Source organism: Salvelinus fontinalis, chromosome 4, assembly GCF_029448725.1.
Source record: "Salvelinus fontinalis isolate EN_2023a chromosome 4, ASM2944872v1, whole genome shotgun sequence".
NCBI classification, from domain to species: domain Eukaryota; kingdom Metazoa; phylum Chordata; class Actinopteri; order Salmoniformes; family Salmonidae; genus Salvelinus; species Salvelinus fontinalis.
This window is the reverse complement of record NC_074668.1, coordinates 71,838,672-71,859,699: the sequence shown is the minus strand read 5'-3', so window position 1 is coordinate 71,859,699 and position 21,028 is coordinate 71,838,672. Positions and strand designations below refer to the sequence as shown.

The 21,028-nt window shown below is 42.6% G+C and overlaps 1 protein-coding gene across 4 annotated transcripts in view; it reads left to right on the top strand.

Annotated features, from left to right (window-relative positions):
- Positions 1 to 21,028, top strand: part of LOC129854329 (ankyrin repeat domain-containing protein 11-like) — a 159,298-nt gene that overhangs the window by 23,514 nt on the left and 114,756 nt on the right. For 3 of the 4 annotated variants that reach the window (XM_055921260.1, XM_055921261.1, XM_055921258.1), the window contains exons 2-3: positions 10,436 to 10,591; positions 17,302 to 17,379. The gene's annotated coding sequence lies outside the window, so the exon portion shown is untranslated. The remainder of the gene's footprint in view (positions 1 to 10,435; positions 10,592 to 17,301; positions 17,380 to 21,028) is intronic. The other variant, XM_055921259.1, reaches the window with a different exon arrangement.

Genomic DNA, 21,028 nt, shown 5'->3' with positions numbered 1-21,028 from the left:
AGTCTCCAGACCTGAACCCAATAGAAAACCTTTGAAGGGAGTTGAAAGTCCGTATTGCCCAGCGACAGCCCCGAAACCTGAAGGATCTGGAGGAGTAGGCCAAAATCCCTGCTGCAGTGTGTGCAAACCTGGTCAAGAACTACAGGAAATGTATGATCTCTAATTGCAAACAAAGGTTTCTGTACCAAATATTATCTTCTGCTTTTCTGACGTATCAAATACTTATGTCATGCAATAAAATGCAAATTCATTACTTAAAAATCATCCAATGTCGATTTTCTGGATTTTTAGATTCCGTCTCTCACAGTTGAAGTGTACCTATGATAAAAATTCCAGACCTCTACATGCTTTGTAAGTGGGAAAACCTGCAAAATCAGCAGTGTATCAAATACTTGTTCTCCCCACTGTATGTATATATATACAATTAAGGGAACACTTAAACAACACAATGTAACTCCAAGTCAATCACACTTCTGTGAAATCAAACTGTCCACCTAGGAAGCAACACTGATTGACAATAAATTTCACATGCTGTTGTGCAAATGGAATAGACAAAAGGTGGAAATTATAGGCAATTAGCAAGACACCCCCCAAAACAGGAGTGATTCTGCAGGTGGTGACCACAGACCACTTCTCAGTTCCTATGCTTCCTGGCTGATGTTTTGGTCACTTTTGAATGCTGGCGGTGCTCTCACTCTAGTGGTAGCATGAGACGGAGTCTACAACCCACACAAGTGGCTCAGGTAGTGCAGTTCATCCAGGATGGCACATCAATGCGAACTGTGGCAAAAAGGTTTGCTGTGTCTGTCAGCGTAGTGTCCAGAGCATGCAGGCGCTACCAGGAGACAGGCCAGTACATCAGGAGACGTGGAGGAGGCCGTAGGAGGGCAAGAACCCAACAGCAGGACCGCTACCTCCGCCTTTGTGCAAGGAGGTGCACTGCCAGAGCCCTGCAAAATGACCTCCAGCAGGCCACAAATGTTGCCCTCCTACGGCCTCCTCCACGTCTCCTGATGTACTGGCCTGTCTCCTGGTAGCGCCTGCATGCTCTGGACACTACGCTGACAGACACAGCAAACCTTTTTGCCACAGTTCGCATTATATATATATAAAATTAGATTTAAAAAAATCTTAAACTCCCTTGCCAATGACAAGTATACCCATGACATGATGCATTCGCCACCATGCTTGAAAATATGGCGTGGTACTCAGTGATGTTGTGCTGGATTTGCCCCAAACATAATGCTTTGTATTCAGGACACAACGAAAATTTCTTGGTCACATTTTTTGCGGTTTTACATTAGTCCCTTATTGCAAACTCTCATTTAGGTTAATATTGTAGAGTAACTACAATGTTGGTCCATCCTCAGTTTTCTCCAATCACAGGCATTAACCTGTAACTGTTTTAAAGTCACCATTGGCCTCATGGTGATATTTCGGAGCGGTTTCCTTCCTTTCCGTCAACTGATTTAGGAAGGACATCTCTATCTTTTATAGTGATTGAGTGTATTGATTCACCATCCAAAGTGTAATTAATAACTTCACCATGCCGAAAGGGATATTCAATGTCTGATTTGATTATTTTTACCCATCCACCAATAGGTGCCCCTTGCGAGGCATTGTAAAACCTCCCTGGTCTGTATGCATCAAAGCTGGGACGGAGATACTGTAAAACAGCTTCTATCTCAAGGTCATCAGACTGTTAAATAGCCATCACTAGCACATTAGAGGCGGTTGCCCTATACATTGACTTGAAATCACTGGCCACTTTAATAATTGGAACTCTTGTCACTTTAATAATGTTTACATATTTTGCATAACTGATCTCATATGTATATACTGAGTTCTGTCCTATTCTACTATATCTTATTATTTGCCCCTCTGACATTGCTCGTCCAAATATTTATATATTCTTAATTCCATTCCTTTACTTTAGATTGTGTGTATTGTTAGATATTACTCCACTGTCAGAGCTAGAAATTTTGCTACACCCCCAATAACATTTGCTAAACTGCTCGACTGAGGTAGCTTACAGATAATTGTATGTGTGGGGGTACAGAGATGAGGTAGTCATTCAAAAATCATGTTAAACACTTATCCAACTTAAGATATTATTTTACTCTGAACTGATTTAGACTTGCCATAACAAAGAGGTTAAATACTTTGAATTTGAATTGAGTTTGTAAACATTTCTACAAACATAATTCCTCTTTGCATCATGGGGTATTGTGTGTAGGCCAGTGACACACAATCTCAATATAATCTATTTAAAATTCAGGCTGTAACACAACAAAATGTGGAAAAAGTCAAGGTGTGAAAACTTTCTGAAAAATCGTTTGGTGGGGGGGGGGGGGGGGGAGAAAGTAGTCAGTCAGACGTCTACAGAGTGGCCCTAAAACACAGCACGCTGACCTATTGATAGAGAAATGCTAGATGCACATTCGGTGCGAGCCTTAAGTCAACTGGTTCCACACCGCAGTCCCAACGCATAAAGAATAGAGCCAAGAAACGGCGATGTGTGCACCAATATTTAAAAATGAGGACTGCTAGGATAGCAGGCTGCTAACACACAATTGATTCCTTTCACACACACCCATGCCATACTACTTATTTATCATGTTTTGAATTGCTTTGAACTCCTACTCGTTTTTGCAGCCAGCTCACACGTGATACAAGCCAGTATAAGACGTCTATCTATGTCTGAGGACGTCAGGAGATTACATGTATATCGGCCACTGGGGCAGCCGGGAGCGCTGTCACCTTCAAGTACGTTTAGCTAGGTCATTGTGGACTGGGATGGCGGATGCATGTAAGCATCTGCCTCTCAATCCAAAGTTTGCAAGTTCGAATCCAGCGATAGAAAGTTGTTTTTGAGATTTTAGTTTTAAGTCTATCCCAAAACTTAACCCTTAACCATTTGGAGTTCATGCCTAACCTTAAATCTAAGTTAAAACTTCTTATGGCTGCATCCCGCTACCGGGATCGATATGACAACAGCCAGTGAAAGTGCAGGGCGCCAGAAATTTCAGAAATTTCATTAAAATTCCTCAAACATACATGTGTCTTATATCATTTTAACGGTAATCTTGTTGTTAATCCCACCAAAGTGTCCGATTTCAAATATGCTTTTCAGCGAAAGCACTACAAACGATTATGTTAAGTCACCACCAAACCATCATAAGCACAGCCATTTTTCCAGCAAAAGATAGCTTTCACAAAAAGCAGAAATAGAGATAAAATGTATCACTAACCTTTTGATTATCTTTATCAGATGACACTCATAGGACTTCATGTTACACAATACATGCATGTTTGATAAAGTTCATATTTATAACAAAAAAATCAGAGTTTACATTGGCGCTTTACATTCACTAGTTCCAAAAATATCAAGTGATTTTGCATAGCCACATCGTTTCAACAGAAATACTCATCATAAATGTAGATGATAATACAAGTTATACACATGGAATTATAGATATACCTCTCCTTAATGCAACCGCTGTGTCAGATTTCAAAAAACTTTACGGAAAAAGCAACTCATGCAATAATCTGAGACGAAGCTCAGAACAATAGCCAAATTAGCCGCCATGTTGGGGTCAACAGAAACCAGACAATACATGATAAATGTTTCCTTTGAACTTCATCAGAATGCAGTCCTAGGAATCCCAGGTCCACACTAAATGCTTGATTTGTTCGATAATGTCAGTTATTTATGTCCAATTAGCTACTTTGGTTAGCGCGTTAGCGGTAAACAATTCCAAAGTCACAAAGCGCATCCACTATAACGTGACGAAATGTCCAAAAGTTCCGTAACAGTCAGTAGAAACATGTCAAACGATGTACTGAATCAATCTTTAGAATGTTGTTAACATACATCTTGAATAATGTTCCAACCGGAGAATTAGATTGACTTCAGAAGAGCGGTGGAACGGAGGTCCTCCTCATGCGAAGGCGCATGTGAAAGCATGGTCAGCTCGTGGCAGTGATTACTCATTCCTGTCTCCTTCGCCCCCCCCCCTTCATATTAGAGTCATCAGACGGAGTTCTGTTGACATCTAGTGAAAACTCATCAATATCTCGCTGTAATTTCAATGAGATCTTGGTTGAAAATCTGCCACCTCAGAAACAATTCAAACAGGAAGTGGAACTTTTCAGGTTTTTACCTGCCAAATGAGTTCTGTTATACTCACAGACATAATTCAAACAGTTTTAGCAACTTCAGGGTGTTTTCTATCCAATATGAATAATAATATGCAGAAATTAGCAACTAGGACTGAGGAGCAGGCAGTTTACTATGGGCACCTCTGTGCACCTTTCATCCAAGCTACTCAATACTGCCTCTGCAGCCATAAGAAGTTAATGCCTAAACTTAACCTTACACTTTGAAATTTGGCGTTTGCAACAACTTCTTAATTTGACGTTTGAGAAACATGGCTGAACGTCTAATTCTGAAGTGAAACTGTAAGAGCTAGTTGTGTGTTTGGTCTAGTGAATCATTCACAGTATTAACACAACTGATCTAAATAACTGAAACCTGAATTGCCATTTAGTCTCATTATTGTTTTCAGTTTGGGTTTATACCGCTCCTGCTGTTTTTAGATCAATGTGTTATATTCTTCCCTGGTACCCAACACTCCAGCTATTTTGGTAACTTGGTTAATTCTTGGTGCACGGATCCCTTTTACGGGATCATTTTCGTAAACAACCGCTGAATTGCAGAGCGCCAAATTAAAAAATATACCAAAACACAGCTTAGTTTGTTGTTAATCCACCTATCGTGTCAGATTTTGAAAATATGCTTTACAGCGAAAGCAATCCAAGTGTTTGTGAGTTTATCGATCACTAGACAAAACAGTAAGAACACCTAGCAGCCATGTAGATTGGTCACGAAAGCCAGAAAAGCAATACAATTAATCGCTTACCTTTTGATGATCTTTGGATGTTTGCACTCACGAGACTCCCAGTTACACAATAAATGTTATTTTTGTTCGGTAAAGATTATTTTTATAACCAAAAATGTCCATCTGGTTTGCACGTTATGTTCAGAAAACCACAGGCTCGTTCCGGTCGTGAAGGGCAGACAAAAATTCCAAAAAGTATCTGTAATGTTCGTAGAAACATGTCAAACGTTTTTTATAATCAACCCTCAGGTTGTTTTTAACATACATAATCGATAATATTTCAACCGGACGGTAAACTATTCAATACTACAGAGAAAGAAAATGTCGCGCTACATCTCTTGCGCGCAGGAACTAATCAAAGGACACCTGACGCGTTTTAATAAATCTCGCTCATTTTTCAAAATAAAATCTTGAAACTATGTCTAAAGCCTGTTCACAGCCTGAGGAAGCCATTGGAAAATGAATCTGGTTGATACCCCTTTAAATGGAGATTAGGCAGGCAATGAAACAGGGATTTTTCCAAATAAAATGCACGTCCGGGTTGGATTTCCTCAGGTTTTTGCATGCAAAATCATTTCTGTTATACTCAGATATCATTCAAACAGTTTTAGAAACTTCAGAGTGTTTTATATCCAAAAGTAATAATTATATGCATATATTAGCATCTTAGACAGAGTAGGAGGCAGTTCATCCAGTAGGAACGCTATTTATCCAAAGTGAAAATGCTGCCCTCTATCCCTAAAAAGTTAACATATTGTTTTCAAGAATAATTCATAACAGTAGGTCTATTCCTGTATTCTATTTAGTAATACTTGTGTTTTGGGACAGATTTTTAAAAAATGCACTCTACAAACAAGTGTTGAATAACAACGCCACCCTGAGCAGCTTGGTGCCCCGCCCACAAAAAAAATGGAGCTAAGGGAAATGCTGTCTATGTGCATGCTGCTCTGTAGGTGAGCAGTGCAGACTCTCCCTGTCCCCCTGTGTGCGTGTCTGCTCTGTGATGCTTGTTCAGTGTTCAGACATAAAGGTCGGAGCTAGTGGCCCAGTCCCATGCTGCTGTCAGCTCCGTCAGATGTGTTCTCTGATAGGGCAGCCAGAGAGGACTGGAGAGGTGCTCTGTATCCCAGGGACACAGGGAAAGAAGGGAAGGGGGTGGGTCTGCCTCACCGTCCAGATAAACTGGGCTGGCCAGATTGTGAAAATGGTGGCGCTTCCTCTCGTCCAATGCCCTGGGGAGCAGAATAGAGGTGGGGGGGGGGGGGGGCGACAGAAAAGAGGCACGATAAAGGATGGCTGTGCATGCCCTCAGGCGACCATTAGACCACCCGTCTCCTCCGTAATCCCACAATGCACTGGGGCCCCACACAAGCCTGCATGTTCGCACAAGCCACGGGCCAGGCCGCAGACACACAGTGGCAGCCCGGGCTGAAACAACACAGTCCAGCCTGTTGTTTTTCGAGCTCCACTCACTTTACCCTCCCACCAGCCATATTACTAAAGCTCAAATGGGGCTGACCTCTCCTCTCAGTAGCCTGGCTCTCTTTTCCATATTTTCCAGTCTTTGCTTTGAGCTTTGGGCTTCAGAATAGCATGTGTATACACTCTTATGTCCAGTATTACCCCCCCCCCTCTCCTGCAGACACGGCCAGTGTTTTCAGCCATTTCACCATTGCAACATAGACTAATCACCGGAAATATACACTTTAAATAGCTACGGCTCTATGGCATGTGGAATTGTTTTGTGTTTGAGATCGAGGGTCTGAGTTTTAACGTTGTGTGTGTTCCTTCTGTCTTATTTCCATGCAGTTATCTGGACACAGTGTGGTATGGTTGTAACAGAGCAGCTCTGGCAACCATTGTCTGTTGTTGATGCTAGGTCCTAGGATTGGCCATGACTGCTCTCCCAACTCCAAAACCCTGGACGTTGGGCTTCAAAGCTGGACTCATGAGTCTATGGAGACCATAGTTGAAATCAACACTGGCCAGGTTCTCAAACTTGTCAGAGGTATGACTTGCCTTCTCATGCACATATGTGCACACCACTCCTCATGAACAAAGTCCAGTACTTGGCATTCCCCTGTTGATGTTGAAATACTCCATATCTAGTAGGGATTGGTTTTAGAAGACGGTCTTAGTATTTTCACTTCAAATAGCCAAACATGCGAAAGAACACATTTGTCCTGAGGGAGGGGGATGCTTGAACTCTCACCTCTTACCTTTTGTATGTTTATGTCAACTCCTATATGTCCTGCTTTACTTGTATTTCTTCTCATCAACTTGGCCATATCATAAAACCTTACCCCTGTAGGAGCAGAACAGGGATGGTCGCAAGAAGGAGAGAACTAGCGAGTACTTGTAGGCCTATGTCCTGTAGCGTGTTTGGGTGTGAAGCTACAGGCTAGTTGTGTGCTGACTGTGCTCTCTAAGCCTGGTCTTTCTGGTAGGCTCACCTAAAAGCCATGCTGATTAGTATCTCTGGATTTTTGTGACGCTTTTGTGCCAGGTTTTGTGCCTCAATCGGCAGTTTTTACTTGTTGCCTGCCTTCTCAATCTCCCATTGTGCTGAGTCAAACCTAATTAGCCAGGATAGATGCAGCCGTTACAAATGAGCACGTCAATGCCTCAGTGTGGCTCAACACAAGTTGTGTAAACACGGCTGGTTTTGGGGAACCGGTCTCATTCACCAGAGAACCCTGCTAAACATGTCTATTACCACACAGAAATAAATTGGAGTAGTAACCTGGAGACGTTGCCCCTGGATGGCCACTGTAGGCCAAACACACACACTCTTTTTGGTGGGAGACCCTGGAGGGGCACTGAGCTGCAGCACAGAACCAAAAGGGAAAGAAAATGAATCTAACTTCAGCATCTCCCTTCTTCTCTCTGCAGACAGGCCTCACTCAAGCCTCACTGCCCCTGCAAAGAGGCTCTTAAAATGGGCCAGAAATAGCCCAGGCTCCCCACATGCAATGCAAACCTTCAGTTAAGTCTAAGTAACTAGGATTTCTGGGTTTGACTGTGAATGGCCAAACCTATGGTGGCGTCTCAGTGCTCCCAGCAGTCTGTCCCCCCCATGTGGTAGAGATTAAAGGTCCAGTTTGGTCCTATTAGACTTTACTACTTCCCCAGTCATAAATGTACAATTCCTGAACACATTGGACTGACTGGCAGCTCCCTGCACTGCCTCTGTGTGTGAACGGGTGACTTCTAGTCCAGCTCAACATCAGCAAGTAGTAAATTACCTCATGGGTGTGTATTAAAAAAAACAAAAAAACAGTAGTCTGTCTCTGCTGTCTTCACATGAGCCGAGGCGCCAAACATATGTCACATCCTGCCCAGCTGCTTCTGCCAGACGGGACTATGGATATTTGCACAAGAGCATTTGTGTACTTCTGCCTCGCTATAGCCAGGGCAAACATACTTACAGGAAGCCTCAAATACTGACACAGGATGAACTTGTTTTGGCGTTCTTAAAATACCTGGTCTTCCCTGCCCTCCTGCCTACAGACATAGCTGTCTCTTTTCGTTGAGTCTTGTGCCTGCCCCGAGGGCATGAGGGGGCCACCACATTACCACAAGGTAGGAGCCATGTGTTTTTGGCTGAGTCATCCTGCTTGAGATGTTTTGAGAAGTGCAGGCTTGGGCGCCTTGCTATGACTGGTAGCTTAAACAGTCTCAACTATGTTGGCATGAAGTCTGCAGAGCCTGGCCCATGCCCTGTGGTGAAACTGAACTCCTGTCTTTGGTAATCCCTCCCAGTGTATGAATAATTGTGGAAGCATCCCCTTTCAAGAGGAAAATAACCAGCTCCCCGAGAGCTGCAGCAAAGTACTGGAGCTTGGCTTCTCAGGCTCTGTTTCCCTTTTAAGGTCAACATAGTATGCACCCTACGAGTGGAGGAAAACCTCTGGCCAGCCCTAGAGGGAGAGAGATCCTCCATAGACAGATAATAGACTGTTAATGTGCAGTGTGTTTGCTAGTAGTAGGGGCTCTTATCAGTGACTTAAAGGAAACATGTCTCGCTCATTTGTTCATAAGTGCACAAAGGGAAATCAGTGAGTTTGGCGTTTATCGCAGAGTAAAAAAAAAAATTTCAATCGGGATTTAAAGCTCCATACGGATTCTAAATACGACATTTCACTCAGTGTCAAGTTGAATTTAACCCTGGCATGATATCCTCAGATGTCCATAGTCTACCCAACCAAGAGCTTACCCTGGGTCGGTCTGACAGAGACTGATCTGTGTTATCCATGAGTGATGTCTTGTGTGTTTTAGCATGACCCGGCTTAAAGGGAGTGTACTTTGTCACTGTGTGGTCAGGGGATTTTCTTAGTAAGATTACAAGCCTGTATTCAAGCCCCATTACGAGGGAGTGCTCTACTCTCCATTCTGTCCAATTAGTCCAATCCCTGGATTCCTGCTGGGAGAACCAACAGGGTTCTGACCCCCCCCCCCCCCCCCCAATCCATCCCAGTGAGGCCTGGCCCCTTTAATCTGGCCTGCCTGCCTTTTTTGCCCTGGCACCTCCAGCCCTTGGCCTGGGCTCTAGTGTCATCCACGTCAGTCACTTCAGTTGGTATGTTAACTTGAGATTCATGCTGTCCCATTTCTAGCTGCTAAGATTGACAGACATTAAAATGATTGCAGATGTAACATATTTTCTTAATCTATGACTATTGAAACAGTAAAAAGACGTGACCTACAGAAATTGCTATGCATGCATACAAGGAACTGACATTTTTCATTAAGAGTAATAAACGCATGCAACAATATGCTTCAATCTTAGTCAAAATGCTATATAGCCTATTATTGAACATGCAATTGTTGTAATGAAGCCGTTAATAAAAAATCATTTTCAAACATTTGCCAAAATGCCATTCGTGGGAAACACTGTTGTAAACAGAGCACCTAATGCCAGCGTGATAGAAGAATTTGTATGTTTAAAATAATGACTAAAGTATTCCACCCTGAAACCATATAATTGTATGAAATGTGTTCGAGTCATAATCCAATAATGTGTGTGACTAGACTTTTTAAGACTAGGCCATTGTGTTACTATTTCGCAATATGTGCAGGGTATAGTTGAGACATTCAAGGACAACTGAACTGTCGACTTGTTATAACGGTGAAACTAATAACTGGAATGAGGCCTCCCCACGCTAGAGAGGAGAAAAACGGTTAGAAACGGCTTGCAGAAGATGATGAAACATGTTCAATTGTTTATCACACTTCTGCATGTGAATTGTGGAAAAATATAGACCACCTAAAGAGAAGTGGAATTTCTACTGATGTGAGTTCTTTTGTGTGTGTGTGCTATAAAAAGATTGTTCTTATTTTGAAGACAGAGCGCTCTCTGAATAAAGTATTGATCTAATGCAGGCTGAGACTGTCTAGTTCTTTGAACTGGGGATTTACAACCTTCAGGAATTAGACAGAGATATAAAAGAGTTCAGTTAGAACATTGGGATAGGAATTCTCGTGACAACTTGGTCCTTCGAGCCGGATCTCAATACCTGTTTCTGTCGTCCCAGGGGACACCGAAACCGTGCACGGGCGGATCAGGAATCCGTATGACAAAGACCTGACCTCTGAAATTGAGGGTCCATTTCAGGCCGGTGGCGAACTGGTACACGACAGGAACGGTGATGAGATCCAACCTACATTGAATTCTCAGCTGCAGGAATAAGGTCAGTAGCCTATATTCATGGATTTTAGGGGTAGGATCTAAACTTGCATTTAAATGTATACATTGTTAAAAAAAATCTGATGTAGGTAAGGTGATAATCACTAGTCAAACAGGATTCTTATTCGGTATACCGTTTTCAAGAATTTATATAGAGAAAGCTCAACGTTAACTATCTAGATAAATATAAAACGGGGGGAGGCTGAATATAGAATAAAACAGTAGGAATTGGGTCCGCGATGACTCAAGGTAGTTTATTTTGGTAATGGCCTCAACTATCTGATATTGAGACAGTCTGGGACGGTCAATAGAATATCAGCTGGGGAATAGTTGCGTACGTGTGAGAGATATATTAACAAGTCAAAAGCCCAAGAAACAATAAAATTGATTTAAGATCATTGAACTCGTATATGTGAGACCTAACAATCTATCAAAAGTCATAACAGTAATTATTCCTAGTTCCAAGGGACAAAGGAGAGGGTTTACTAACGTGGGAAGTAAATCCTCAAAGGAGAACCCGGAATTAACCGGGGATGAGAGGTATATGGAATCCAATGATACGAGGAACATCTATGGTCTTAAGTGGAGAAAGAAGTATGGGTTTGAAGGACTTCTATACGTAGACAAACTCAAATCTATGATTAAATAGAAGTGCATGTAAACTGTGGAGATAATGTAAGGGAAACAGCAGGTTTGGGGAAGAATTGGACTTACAAAAAGGTTGACTAGTAATGGACCGGATTAAATTCCTATAAGCATTCAAGGTCATAGTAAACTGTAAGGAAGATTTAATTACCCTTAAAAAGGAATGACCTAAGTGGAGGAAGAAGTATGGTTTTGAAGGACGCCTAGATGTAGATAAACTATGATAAAGCAGATACAAAAGACTTGTGTAGATAATCAAGGGAAACAGCAGGTCAAGGATTAGATACAGCCATGGTGTGGCTGTCCGAAGCCCGGAAAAGAAGGCAAGTATAAAGAAAGAAGAAGAAAGTGATAAAGATAGACAGAGACAATGAGAGCAAGAGCAGAGAGAAAGAGAGACAGAGATATGGAGATGAGACAGAAACAGGTTAGACTTCCCCCATTCCCCTGAGCTCAAAGTCTAGCAGTGGAAGGAATAGTCCATCCAAAAACTGGAGTAGAAGTGTTCAGGAGGGATATGGGAGGACTGACTGAAAGTTTCAAGCTAGACACAGGGATTATTTTATTTCTTGCATCCCTGATTCTACTAGTCTCCTAAATTTGGTCTAATTAGATAGTAGATATTTCTCTGTGATTGATTTGGTAAATTCGTTTTTCTTAAATTTGAGTTCACCCAGAAAGTTAGAGGTGGTTTGGAGTTATAATTTTGGGGCGAAGGTGGGTTTGAAAGTCCCACTATTTTTGCTTAAGTAATGTTTAGTAACCTGTTTAGTAAGTTGTATTCTCCCTTAGGTAGTTAGCTGTTGTATGTAGATATTTTTGTGAAATTTAACACAAGGCTGTAAAATTATTATAGTATTATCATATTTTTGTTGTTGAATAAGGTTATAAAGTTAGCAAGAATACGTTTTAATTATGGTAGACCTATGTTAAGTATTTAGGACATAATTTAAGCCGGAAGAGAAATAGATAGAGATAGAAAAACATTGATTTTATAAGTGTTAAAATTAATTATGAAAAGAAAATATGTTGCAGTTCTTAGGTATGGCACATTACTGTAGATAATGGATCCCACACTATGCAACATATATTAAATTATTTATGGGACTGATTTATGATTAACCCATGTTTATTGTTAGATAAAATACAGTGCACTCCCGATGGAGAGATTTCATTTGTACAGATAAAACATGCTATGTTTAGCATTCGTTTTAGTTTTATTTAATTATTAGAAGATTTTTTATTTAAATAGTATACCCAAAAGACAGGGATAGAAGGGTTCAGGACGATATTGAGACAAACTGAAACCGCTATGTAATAATCTTAGGGATTACGACTATAAATAGGCTGATTTTTCTAAAATCTATGACTGTAAGCAGGGAGACAGTCAGTCAGTATTTGGTAAGATTGAGGGAGGTATTTAATGCAAATATTGGATTAATAGATCCTGTACCGGAAGGAGATGGGCAATTTTATTAACAGTTGAAGATAGCATATTTGAGTGGTATGAGACCTGAAACTTGTCAGGCAATAAATAAAGATTCTGATAGGATGGTGAACTGCCACTTTGGCGAAGTGAAGTGGTATACAATTCACCATGAACACCATGGGAAAGAGGAGAAGAATAAGAAAGAACAGAGTATCTAACAGTAACTCTTGGGGAAATAGTAGACCAACATAAAGGAGGCTTTAAGGGGACAGGACCTAACAGAGAAGGGGAAAAAATGAACAGGATCAGATGATAGAAAGTGTTTTAATTGTGACAAAACAGGACATCTGGCCCGAGAGTGTAGAGCTCCTCCAAAGGATGAGAGACAAAGACACTACTGAGACAGACAGAACAAGAATTGGAGGAGACAGGAAGACTCTGAAGAAGAGGAGGAAGCATGACTAGATTGGGAAGAGGAGGATAGTGAGAGTGAGGAGTCATTAGATCTAGACTGTGAGGTATTCGAATTTGCCAACATAGATTGAGCATTACAACAGGAACAGAAACCATACACAGCAGCACAGATACATCTTAAAGAAGACAGAACAATTGAAAGAGAATTTTTTACAAGATAGCCAAGCCCCAAAAGGAATTTGACATGTGGAAAAGAAAAGGAGCGGTCCTACAGAATAATGTTTGGTATAAGGATAATTTACCTATCTTACCTAAGTCACGGTTTAGATATGCTGCATGGGCAGAGCCATGTGTCAATAGGGGGGATGGTAGAGCAGGTTAGGAAACACTTTGTGGCCTATGGGATAACACATCATCAAGGTAGAGTAAGAGCACCACTGGGGGAATACCCCCCAGGTAGAATATCCATTCCAACAATTGGAAATGGACTTCATTGAACTATCCCGAAGTGAGGGAAAGAAGTGGTGTTTAACAATAATAGATAAATATATTAAATGGGTAGAAGCGTTCCCAACTTACTTGGCAGGCATGATTACGATAGCTAAAGCATTGGGTCAAGATATTATCTCTAGATTTGGTTTACTAGAATCTATTTCTTTAGACAATGGATTACATTTTTTGCTAAGCAGGTAAAAGATAGTATAGGCCAGAAATTGAACATTAAATAGGAAAAGATACGGTTCATATTACCCACAATCCCCAGGATTAATTGAACACAGGAGTGATACGATTTAAAGTACAATTAAGGAAAACACACATGAGCACAGGTAGAAATTGGGTACAATGTTTACCAATAGTATTAATGACTATTAGGGTAACTCCAGATAAAAATGGGCTGTCCCCTTCGAGAAAGTGTTTGGTAGACCATACAGAATGCCTGAATTGGGAGGACCCGAGCAGGCCGACATAGAAGTAAGAACATACTCTAACAGAACACATGAGAAGACTGTTTGTTAACCACACTCGTATGTCAAAGATTTTGTGTTCCACAGGTGAATTACAGAAGGTGATTCACTCAATCCAACCAGGAGACTGGGTGTGGATCCAGTCTCTGAGGAGAAAAGACTGGAAGCAGTCCCATTGGGAAGGCCCATACCAGGTTTTGTTGGTAACCGCCTTTGCTGTTAGAATAGCTGAGAGAGCCACTTGGGTCTACGTTACCCACTGTAAAAAGGTAGGAACACATACAAACACTGCTGAACACACACAGCGTTAGGGAGCAGAACCGAGTACCAATAGGGTCCGGGGGTTACCTCCCTAAAGAAGATTCCCTATCCTGACCTATCATCACTGTGTGCGCTCATAGAGGTGTGGGTATGGGGTGGTTCCTAGCAGATAGACTAAGGGCAGGAGAGGGTTGGCGGTTTTTGGGAATATGGGGGACCCTGAGCTGCATCATAGTCTTGGTAATTTTCCTGATACATCCAGATCCACCACCTTCCGGCACCTATTATACTACGCCCCCACCATTGTTAAGAGGTAAAAGAGAAACGACCAAACAGGCCGACCGTCAAGTAAGAGTGACCTACAAAATAGGAATCAGAGGGGCAGAATGTAGGTGATTTTAATAGCTGTAAGACGTTAGTTAATGTGACTGACTTAGATTCGGAAGCACGGGAGAAAATTCTGAACCTCACAGCCCCTATAATGGATGTATGGTGGGCTTGTACCAGCAAAGGACGTATCTGAGAGATACTACCAAAAGGGTGGGAAGGTACTTGTGCCCCGGTGTTATTGGTCCAACCAATTAGAATTAGTCATCAGAGGCCAGTTATAGGAGGCCAAAGTAGGCACAGGAGGAGGAGTAGCCCTGTCTAGATGGATGCTATTGGCATCCCCAGGGGAGTTCCAGATTAATACAAAGCTATGAATCAAATAGGTGAAGGCTTTACCACTACGTTCTTTTGGTGGTTGACAATAAATAAAAATGTGGATTGGATTAATTACATCTATTATAATCAACATAGATTCATGAATGAAACCGGGGATGCAGTAAAGGGGATCTCTGACCAATTATCCGCCACCTCCCTCATGACCCGGCAAAATAGGCTGGCTCTCGATATGTTATTCGCCGAAAAGGGCGAGGAATGTAGAATGATAGGGGTTCATTGCTGTACTTTCATTGCAACACAGCACCAGATGGAAGCGTCACGAAAGCATTGGCTGGGTTGACTGCTCTAAGTGAAGAATGGGTTAAGAACTCAGGGGTTAATACATCTGTGACAGGGTGGTTTGATGAAATGTTTGGCAAATGGTAAACCATAGTAGCTACCATCTTTGGGGCTGCTATTGCTTGTATCGGTATGCCCGTATTATGTGGCTGTCTTATTCCCTGTGTCCGAGGGTTGGTGAGCAAGGTGTTGGAGAATGCTGTGACCCAGCAGATGGTGAGGTATGGGCCCATACCTGACTCAGACCATTGGGATGAACGCTACATGCCTCCTGGAATGGTGGACGATGATGACCCTGATGACCCACAATTAGATAAAACAATTCTTAGTTCTAACGTGTGACGGTTATTGTGTAAATCTCAAAAGGAAGAGTTATAACTGGAAGTAGAAATATAACTATACCCAGGTGAGGTGAAATAGACGTTGTACATACATTTATGGGTGTGATGATGTGAATTTTTAATAAACAAATGTTGTATCAAGATTTAATATTTAGGCAAAGGGTGGATTGATAGAAGAATTTGTATGTTTAAGATAATGACTAAAGTATTCCACCCTGAAACCATATAATTGTATGAGATGTGTTCGAGTCATAATCCAATGATGTGTGTGACTAGACTTATAAAGACTAGGCCATTGTGTTACTATTTCGCAATATGAGCAGGGTATAGTTGAGACATTCAAGGACAACTGAACTGTCGACTTGTGATAACGGCGAAACTAATAACTGGAATGAGGCCTCCCCAACCTAGGGAGGAGAAAAACTGTTAGAAATTGCTAGGCTTGCAGAAGATGATGAAACATGTTGCAGAAGTGCGATGAACAATGTATGTGAGTTGTGGAAAAATACAGCTCACCTAAAGAGAAGTGGAGTTTCTACTCTGTGTGTGTGTGTGCTATAAAAAGATTGTTCTCATTTTGAAGACAGAGCGCTCTCTGAATAAAGTATTGATCTAATGCAGGCTGAGACTGTCTAGTTCTTTGAACTGGGGATTTACAACCTTCAGGAATTAGACAGAGATATAAAAGAGTTCAGTTAGAACTTCTCGTGACACAGCGGAGCTGGAAACACTGTTCTAAACAGAGCACCTAATGCCAGCGGAGCTGAAAAATGTGAGATAAGAATGTGACAGATGAAAATCTCAAACAGAGGGGGAATCTAATAGCAACAACCAGGATGAGTTGCTAATATGACTAGGATTGTGCCTTTGGGTTCTGGACAGCGAAAGAAAGTTGATATGAAAACCAATAGAACGGCAGAGAAATGCTGGTTAATGGCATCTGGAAGTCTTTATAAAATAATTGCTTCCACTTTTCTTTGGCTGGATTTTGGCTAGGCTACTTTGAAGTAACGTTTGTTCACGTTTCAAACAATTATGCGGCCTCCAGCTCACATTGCATATCGGTAGGTGACACGCTGGCAGCCTGCCTACCGTTGACTTATAGCCTATGCATTCAAATGGCGATTCGGGGGCGTGCTTTATTTACCAGTTGAGATTGAGAAATACTAGCTGTTTTTAATTGTGGCCATCAAAACATTTTAGAATTTGTTAAAACAGTTTTTGTTGTGACATTGTATATTTGTTGTGCGATTACTCCTTATAAAAGCACTCCAGTACCAGCTTTTTGAGGAGCTCGTCTTGCGTTGTCTGACAGGCAATAGGCTATTCTGCTCCTCAAACTAGGCTCTGTAAGCTTTGCGCATGTGATAAATAAGATGCATGACGACTAACGAAAATACTGTGGGGTTGGTTGTGAGGGGCTGTCCACAGGGGTAGGAGAGGTTGGCATAGTGAGGCTTTGACCTTTGAAAGGTTGCACTAAGACCAGCCTCTTCTGGAAGCCATACAATGTTGGGGGAATAGCACAACCTGAATGGGGGAATAGCACAACCTGAATGGGGGAAGATGACTCCCTACGCCAGATCTCATTAGGAATGTGAAACGCCAGTCAGCATCTCGGTAACTAATTCTCCGGTTTTCTTTTGTTTTGTAGGATTCTTTGGACTTCTCTACTGCAGCCCTTTTAAAGCAGGATTTTAACGTCACCCATCCGCGGACAGCCATGGAATCGGTATGTATTGCTACGTTCTCTCCACGTTGTCTCTGGAGCCATCTCTGTTTCTTGGTCCTGTGTTTGTCACAATGTACTGAAGGATTGAACACACAGTATAATTTTTTTGGGAATGTTGTTTACAGAAAGGGGTTTGTTTTCTAAGGCCTGTATTCCTGTACTCCAGCAGTCTTGTTGTTTTGACTGGCCATTTTTCGCCAAACCATTACAGATGCTAAATAAACTACACTCATATGGCAGTATAGAGAGTGATTGCTGTGGAACTGAGACAGAGACAGACAGGAGCAGTGCTAGTACCAACTGGCAGCTTTAAAGCCCTGCACTCTCGACTGGAATGTGTGTATTAAGAGCAGGACTTAGTGCATGCCCAGGCCCTGCCTTCCTGTCCCTTTGTTAAAGGGGTTCTGAGTTTTAGCTGGTGTGGGCTTTTGTGTGTGTGATTTGGTGTGTATGCATGGTTGTTTGTGTGGCGAGCAACTTGCTTTGGAAACTAGGTCACTGCTCCCGTAGAGCTCAGTGTCACTAATGAAGAGTCCCTCTCCTGCATGCGGCTCATGTGACCGTGCTGCTTGATCAGTAAGTAGTGGCAGCCCCACGCCTCTGAAGAGACGCCCGTCTTTTCCCCACGGTGCACAGCCCCAGCACACAGACTTTCAGCATGGGGGCTGTACAATGGATCTCCCCTCTCGTTCTCTCCCTACTCTCGTTTTGTTCTCCTGTAGCCTTCTCTTTAGCCAGACTCTGTGCAACGGGAGCTGGTGATGTTTACCTCTGAAATCATACCGTATCTGCTTACCGTCAGTGGAAACCAAGGAAACTGATCAAAAAGCTCATTATGCTGCCAGTACTGTTTCTCTCCTCCCCACCCCCACCTCTCCTCATGTGATGCCAGTCACATGGTTTCCAGGCACCAGTAGAGTAAATCAGAATCAGATTTTTATTTTTAACTGCTCTACATCCTCCACTTTGCCAATGGTTAGCAGAAACAGACGTAGGATTACTGTGTACCTCTCTCTCCCTCTCCCTGTTTCATGCGCTGCCCCCCCCCCCCCCCTCTCTCCTTTCTCTCTTTGCCACTCCCTGTCTCTCTCTCTCTGTCTCTCTGTGTTTAGCCTGCTCCCAGCCCTCGGCGGTGCTGATGTTATTGTCAGCGTTATCTGCTGGTTGGGAGTTGTGCTGTGTTGGATGGTAGTGCAGATGAAAGGGTCTCTCTCCTGTGAATGTTCTCCCTGCACTGTTTTGCCTCTACTCATTACCAGCATGTTTATTTTTTCTCTCTCTCCCTCCTCCCCTTTCCAAAGTAGGCCTGTTCTTCAATGGGATTAGTCTGCAGCACTCTGAACAGGAAAGTGGGCCCTGCCAGTCATATTACATAACTCTCATAGCCTGGCTTGAGACAACTATAGGGGCTTTGTTCCCCCAGACCCAGCTCCCACCCGCCTACCTCTCCCCCTGGCAGGCCACATGCTAATGCTCTATTGAAAGAGTCTGTGTGCTCCAAACAGGCATGGCTCTGTGGCCAGGGAGGAGAGAAACTCTGCATCATTACCCTGCAAATTGGCATTTCACTCATATCTTTAGCTGAGGAATGTGAACTCGAGGTAGAAGGAGCGGGAACTTTGGTGTGATCTTGTACGCATGTGGAATGATGAGGTGATATAGGATGTTGTGGACCGTTCAAAGGATTGAACCTTTTGCGGTGTTGGCGTGTCATGTATTGTTTTTCTCTCGTTTGTAATGTTCTTGTTTGGGGTTATCCCCTCTGACTAGACTATTGTGCCCCATTAAACCACTTAGGTCGCAGACCTGTATTGTTGGGGTTATATTGTTCTCTGGTATAAGCCCCTGCCTCGTGATTCTATAGCTTATTTGAGCAGAAGTTGGACGGTTTGTTCATTTAGTAGGCTTGCTGCATAATGTGAAGAGCAGGATTGGTAGGTGATAAAATGGTGCCTTTGCCCAAGGTTTTTCTTGTCATTCTGTTCCAAGTCATTAGAGCTAAGCACCGAGGAGGAACCGTTCTTTAAGATAATATCCAAGAGTGTGATGTCACTGTTCCATTAATCAGCACCGCTGCTGATTTGGCTCAAGTTCAAACACACCCTGAAAGGAAGTGGCAACTAGCTCGCTCTCTCTCTCTCTCTCATATCCCACTGCAGAGGGAGGGATGTTTGTAGCTGTGGTGGGTATCGCCAATATGTGACGACTCCAATCAGCGTTACGGCCTGGCTGATGGAAAACGCCTACATGTATTTTTCAACTTACCTGCTGCACTTGCCGACACTTTCTTTGTTCCTCGAAACCGGAAAAGGTCTATCTTTATAAATGTGCAGGTGGTTACAAAAACCAGAGACAATTCTGATAATACAAAACATGGATTTAATATCTGAGTGAGAAATGCCTCTTGCATGTGTAGATCTTTGTTTTGGTCGAACTGTGACGTGCTGTCATCTACTGCTACACTTAGCCGAGGCACATAGACAATCCTACTTACTGCCAAGATGCTGGGGGAACCTACTTGGGCAGCACAAAACATGGATTTAATATATTTCAGAATTGTCTCAGTTTTTTGTAGAACCACATGCAACTGGACACAGGCGTTTTATACGATACTATTTTTCCCGTCTCGAGAACAAAGTATAGCCAAATGCAGGTTAGTTGAAAGATATACATGCCTGCGTTTTCCATTAGCCAGACCGTAATGACGATTTGGAGTCATCACATATCGGAGAGACCCACCGTAGCTAGGCAGTACGTAGCATCCAGCTGTCTCTCGGTCTGTCTACTCACAGGACACAACTATAAATGCGGATTTCGGAAGTGTGCGGTGTCAGAAACGTTGTATTGTGTGTTTTCTCTTTGCAGATGGCGAAGCCCCATGGCTGCTAGAGGAGTTGGAGGTAGCCGTAGTAATAGGAATGTACAGGGGGCCATGTCCGACTCTGCCACTGAAATGGTTTTTGATGGCAGGTTGGTCCTAGCACCACACTGGGCTTTGGAAATTAGCATGTAGGTGTGAGAATGAAAAGGATAAACAGCGCCCCGGCTACATAGAAAATTGTTTTTAAGTGTTGACTATAGGTCACTTTCCTCTAAGGTATGAAGTGGTTTCAAAGGGAAGTGGTGGGGAGATGAGATGGGAAGGGAAAATATTTACATCTTGAATGTGTCAAATAAGAACAGTGCTTTGAATGCAGTTTGTGTGTGGAGAAAGCAGAGAACAGGACGTATCTGTTTTTTAATTAAGAGATGTTATGCTGCCTGCTTGAAAAGAATGTGCTGCTGGAAGGTCAGTGTTGATTCTCATGCTCTGCTCAAGGTTATGGCTCAGAGCTGCTGACAGCCAGGCAGGCCAGTGTTTGTCCCGCCACTCCCACACACTCGGTCAGAACCAAGCTCGCCCACCACAGCATCGTACTGACTGCATAGGAGAGGCGACTGGCTGTGATGATAGATAGCCAGTGCTACTCTGAAATGGTCAGATTTGTAGTGTGTGTCTGGATGCTGAGGAGTTGGCTGGCTGTTTTTGAAGATGGGACAGAATGTCTTTAAATGTTCTACCTCCCCTTCTCCAAAGCCTAGTTCCCATCAGTGAGTCGTCCGTCCACAAAGTGTGTTTAGATCTTAAGTTTAATTTTTAGAGCTGGGC